The 6,160-nt window shown below is 40.3% G+C and overlaps 1 long non-coding RNA gene across 1 annotated transcript; it reads left to right on the top strand.

The window, feature by feature from the left end:
* Positions 1-631: 631 nt before the first annotated feature.
* On the top strand, positions 632-1,973 carry LOC140341518 (uncharacterized). The gene is made up of 3 exons (XR_011922897.1): positions 632-818; positions 1,505-1,552; positions 1,920-1,973. It is a non-coding gene; the product is annotated as an uncharacterized lncRNA (long non-coding RNA).
* The last annotated feature ends 4,187 nt before the right edge of the window (positions 1,974-6,160 follow it).

Below are 6,160 nucleotides of genomic sequence, written 5' to 3'. Positions count from 1 at the left end.
CTGAGAGGTGGTCTGTGCTCCTTGTCCATTGTTCCGAGAGGTGGTCTGTGCTCCTTCTTTCCTCCTGTGGGTGGTCTGTTCTCCTTTTGTAGGGGCTGGTCTGTGCTGATTCCTAAGTAGGGTCTATGCTTTCTCTGTGTTTTTCCTGAGGGGTGGTCTGTATTGTCTCCAAGAGGTGGTCTCTTCTCCTTCTTGTTCCTGAGGGGTGGTTCATGCTTTTTTTCTGGTTGGGTTCTATGCTTCCTCTGTGTAGCTCTTAGGGAGTGGTCTGTGCTGTTGCTGAGGGGTGGTCTATGCTGGTTAATAATATTATTAATAATAATAATAAAAATAATAAAGTCTATCATTAAGACCCCCCACTTCCAAACCTGTGTGCTGGGGTCAAAGCAGAAGTTATGCTCTTTCTCTCTCAAAGCAGAAGCTGCATAGCACAAAAAAAAATAGCAATAAGTAGGGTTAGTAATAGTAGTAGTACATTATAATAAATATTAATTAAAAAAAAAATAGTAAGTTGAGCTGTAATGCAATTGAAGATTCCGAAAACCACTAGATAAATCTTTTCACTTTCATTTCCACATTTATGGGAAACTCCCTAACCACACATATCCACCTTTTTCATCCTCAGGTTTGTTATACTGAGTGAGCTGGGAGTTGTCACCTTCCCGCCTAGTTACCTCACCTGACTGTGTTTGAGCCTGGTGATTGGCAGCTGAGAGCAGAGCACGGCACCCCGAGCAGAAGTCACATGTTTTCCTATACCTACTGAGGAATCCAAAGGAGAGCAGGAAAGGAGAACACTGAATCCTAAGGAAGACCGGGTAAGGACTGAAGACAGAAAAGCATTGCATGCAGCATTATTGGCCTGTTATGTCCTATTCATGATTATTAGACTTCTAAACTAAAAATGTGTGCACGCTGATGGGTGGCTTTGGTGGGACTCCAGTTCACATTTTTGTATAGACTGCTGTTGGGTGCTGCCATCTTGGACATAATCCCAACAGCTCCATTTGTCACTCTATGTAGGGTGCTATGTAGGTGCTATGTGCTATCTAGGGAACTGACTCTTCCTGAAATAAACCATTTCATTGACCTGTTATTTGTTATTGTGCACATTTTTAATATGGCTTTTTTATTCCTGTGCCATAAGTTCAGAAAAACAATCTACTGTCGCTGTCAAAGGTTCAGATCAGTCCCGTGTCTAGTGCACACTTCCTGTGTTATCACAAGGTGCTTGGCAATCCTTCCCTGTTTCTGTTTCTGTATTTTTAGATGACAAGGAGTGCTTTTGTTGTGGGTATGAAAATAAGTAGTGTGATTCAATAGTTTAGTAAAAGACTTTTGGACAGGGCTGACACCACTATGTCCCCAATTTATAGTTTGTTGTTGGAGCATTTCTGGAGGATCAACAAATATTTTTCTTTACCTGCAAAATCTTAGCAATAAAATAGGAATGTGCATGTGTTACTGGGATGTAAACTGATCACAATGTTTATTTTATATCTAGAGCACAATCTGAAATAAAGAAGAAAGACATCTACGTAAATGGATAAAGGTACAATAAATAAAAGCCTTTATAGGTATTGAGTTCAGAGGTCACCAATAGCTGCCCCCCCCCCCCCCCCTTAGTATGTGTCCCATGGATGTGAATGTTGTATGTGGGTGTAGGGCTTTTTTTTTTAAATTTCCCAGCAGTCCTGTAGAAGTGATTGGGTGGCCTTACAGTGTACTGTATACATTGGATGGTGGCTGTAAAGCTGCCCAATCACGTTTACAAGCCTGGGAAGTGTTATAAAATTTTAAAGTTTTTTGTACAAGCCGCTTCTGCCAAGGATGTTATAGAGGAAGAGGTATTAAAAAAAAATGAGGATAGCTTCAATCTATTGATTTTCTAACTTTTCTTTTTCGTCTATTCCCCATAGCCAGTTGGGTGCTTGTAGCCTTCTTCTCCTTTGCCATGTCTACCTCTGTCCCTGGTAAGTGGATATTAGATATTAAGAAGGAAAAAATTACTATTTTTGTACTGCATGCCTGACTTTCTGAAATATGCCCACCCTAGGGTGAGTTATAGAAATAGCCACTACTAAAAAAGATATGAGGTAAATATTTTTCCCTTCCTGGTCTCTCATGAGCTCCCATTTGCTGAGATTTGGTCATTTGAATTTTAACTTTCTTATGAGGGTATGTCTACCCTTTCTAAGACGCTAACCCAACACATAGTGTTGGTGTAATATCTCACTTTTCGATTCGAATAGGCTGATATTGTATGGGCGATCGAACGTTGAATTTGAACACCATTAAAGCCAATAGGGGGGGGAATTTTTTTTTTTTCGGGACTGTGTAGAGCTTCTACAGCCTCCAAATACATTTAAAAAGACATGTCAAGACTCCCACAGCTCTGCAGAACACTGTACAAGGCAAGAAAAAAATCAGGAAGGGGTACTGAAGTCATATGAGTTCAGTACACCTGTGGTCACAGTTGATTGGAGGCATGTGCCCTGCACCCACGTGCCTCCAATCAGCTGTGACTGCAGGTTCCCACCATCCAGGTTTCATTGTCCCTGGACTGTAATTATCAATGATAAGTGTAGCCCAGGTACAAGTCACAGCTGATTGGAGGCACGTGCCCTGCACCCATGTGCCTCCAATCAGCTGTGACTGCAGGTTCCTGTGGTCCTGGTTGGGAACCTCGGTTCAGGTGAGTTACTGTGAAAAAAAGGTGTGTAATAGGTAAGTACACACAAATCACATACACCTATTGAAGAATAAATTTCACATTAATGTCTGGACTCATTATTTGCACTTATATTTTACCCTTTCAGGGAACCTGTAAAGGGTAATATGTACCCCTGTACTTATTCCCTATGGTTGGACATCTGGGAGTCCCCTTGTGAAAGGGGGCTTCCGGAATTTGGGTCACCGATTCCCGTGTTTTTCAGGTCGGGTCTTTTGGAATTCGAACGGCCATATTCGGGTTGAATATAAGGACAACACAAACTTGAACACCAACACTGCCAACACACCACCCACATGGCCTGGATGCCATATAGCAGCTCAATAGCTTTTGGTCTCACTTCTCCCCATCTTCACAAAAATGAATGTGTTAAGGTTAAGTGTTGAAGAACACCAAGCCACCACTGGTACAATAGGATGGATGTCTGAATTTAAAGGGTTGGGTAAGTTTTTATTATGGGTTGGGTGCAGCCTGCAAAATGGCACAGAAAACCAATTAGGCCTATTTCAGACTCGTGATTCATAATGGTGTCGTACAGTACCACAAGCTCAGCCACACTTCTAATGCACATCAACAAAATGGTGGCTTAGTGCTTAGCACTCTGGCCTTTGCAGCACTGGGTCCTAGGTTCGAATCTCGGCCAGGGTAATATCTGCATGGAGTTTGTGGGTTCTCCCTGTGTTTGCGTGCATCTCTTACAGGTACTTTGGTTTCCTCCCACAATCCAAAAACATGCAGTTAGGTTAATTGGCTTCCCCCTAATGACTTATGACTATGGTAGGGACATTAGTGTGTGAGCTCCTTTAAGGGACAGCTAGTCACATGACTATGAACTTTGTACAGCACTTTGTAATATGTTGGTCCCTTATAAGTACTTCATAGTAAAAATAGAATGAGCAATCAGGAACCTGTTTGTGCAGTTTACAGTTGATTTACAAGATAGCATTGAGATTCCTGGATATGATGTAATGCTTCTGGCCATGCAGTTACATTTTCATGTCTGCAGGAAAAACTTGGAAACCTCCACAAATTTTGGAGTGGCATAATGTGCGGTTTGCAACTAAAAGTGCAAGAGGGTCGTTACTTATTTCATGGGTAAAATAAGTTGCTTTAGATAAAATTTGACATCAATATAGATGAATTTACTTCTCTATCCAATTAAAATTAAGTAAAAGTTTTGCTTCAGATGTTTGAATTCCCCAACATTCTAGACATTGCCATATCTAGTCTATTGACCCTTTATGCCCCCAGAACCACCTTGAAAATGCCCGTTATTCGAATTAGGATATTGGTGAAATAAGAACAACCCATTGGTAAAAGTATAAAGTTTTGTTGGGGCGTTCATTAATAAATGTAATACATTGGAACTCATTATGTGTTTAATATCTGTGCATTTTTTTCTTTACAAGCTAACACCATGGCTACTTCTCCTTTGCACCTGGTTTCACTCTGACCGGTATGCATCTTGCTTTGTTCTGGTAAACCTGCAATACTTTTGCTTTATTAATGGTGTGGAATGAATGTGACTAACAAAACTTTACCATGCAGATTAATTAAAATGCCTCTAACGTCTACCTTCTCATTTGTCTCAGTTATCCTTTAGTGACCAAAGCCTGTATGACGTATGTCTATGGTAATCTTATTTGGGATATGTTTATTTCCCTAGTAGTTAAACTTGATGGACTTGTTTTTTACAACCTGACCTACTATGTAACTATATGTAAATTTAGAATACACTTGTAGGAAATGTCAATTGGTTCCCTAGTGACATTTTGGGGCCATTTCTTACCACCAACAATGGGCAACATTGACCAATATGGGGCAGCATGGTGGCTCAGTGGTTAGCACTCTTGCCTTTGCAGTGTTAGGTTCCCAGGTTCGAATCTCGGCCAGGACACTATTTGCATGGAGTTTGCCGGTTGTCTGCGTGGGTTTCCTCCCATATCCCAAAAACATGCAGTTAGTTTAATTGGCTTCCCCTCAAAATTGACCTTGGACTACAATTATGACTATGGTAGGGACATTAGATTGTGAGCTCCTTTGTGGGACAGTTAGTGACACAACTATCAACTTTGTACAGCGCTGTCTAATATGATGGTGCTATATAAATGCTGTAATAATAATATAGACCCAACATAGGAAATGGGCATTTTTCTTTTTGCTTCCAATACAATTAAAAAAAGTGGGTTGCATCTTTGTGCAGCATTGTAAACTTAAACTGTTCTTCCATTCTTTAAGGACTTCTGCTTTCCAGAGCAGTCACTGCATCCCCAGCTCACAATAACTGGGAGCAATGTGAGCAATTGGTTATATTGTCTATTTTTCTTATAAAGAGGTCAAGAAAGTAAAGAAGATCCTCTTTGGAATTGTTGTACTTTTATTTTTTCTGTATTTTTGCAGTATATCCAAACCTATTCCAACGTATTGCTTTTAGTTTTCAATAAATGCAATGCTCATGGTTGGAATCCATACAAAGGAAAAAGCAAATTATAGTTAATCATTTTGATGAGAGGGAACCCTTTCTACTGCCACCAAAATACTTAATATCCAAATATTGCTTTTTGCTGCAGAGCTTCTCATTATTCTTGCTAGTCACATTGACCGTTCTCTTCAACCATTCATCCTCTTTTATGTTGAATTGGACAAGACTTTATACAACTGTCTGATATCTTTTTCTATCATTTAGAGCCCAAAGTTTGCCAATGGACCCGCAATGTTAGAGGACAAGTTGAAATAAAAAACAAAGCGAATATGCAGTCCTTAGCAACTATATATAAAGGAAAGTTTTGCCCTAAAAAAGTGACTTTTCCTCGCTGTGAGGCCTGTGTTAATGACCATTCGAATATCAGCATCTTATGCCAGCTAAACAATGATGATATTCCTGAATTTATCTTGGAATTTGACGGAATTGATTGGCGAGGAGAAACTGAATTAGCGGAATTCATAGGTATGTGAAATACATATTGTGAATAACAGTGTCTATTCTTGTTGGACCAAAAAATATCCAAATGTCCGGGTAAACTTAGTAAATATTAGTCCTATTAGTCCATAGACTTCTGTACATAGGGAATGGTCATTCATTAATAAAACAGGAGTACATCACAACTGCTTTGGGGTAAGGATGAGCTAGCATTTTTTTAAATTTAGTCTCGTGGTAAATTGGGCCATTTTCACTTACCAAACATGTAGGTAAAAACGGCCTTTGTAAATTCATCCGGCGAGACCACATTTTTGGGACCTGCAAGGCCAATTTATTTATAAACGCAAGCCGCATGACTCTGAGAGGAGGAGTATCGCCGCTGCATTTATGAATGGAGCCATGAGAATCCTCCTCTCAGTGCAAGATCCCCAGGCACTACGGGTCAGAATGAGGGCTTGCTCTCATTTTGACCTGTAGTGCCCAGGGGTCGCTCACTGACAGGAGGATTC

Source organism: Pyxicephalus adspersus, chromosome 11 (assembly GCF_032062135.1).
Source record: "Pyxicephalus adspersus chromosome 11, UCB_Pads_2.0, whole genome shotgun sequence".
Classification (NCBI taxonomy): Eukaryota; Metazoa; Chordata; class Amphibia; order Anura; family Pyxicephalidae; genus Pyxicephalus; species Pyxicephalus adspersus.
The sequence above is the reverse complement of the archived record's forward strand: the minus strand, read 5'-3'. Positions and strand labels throughout refer to the sequence as shown.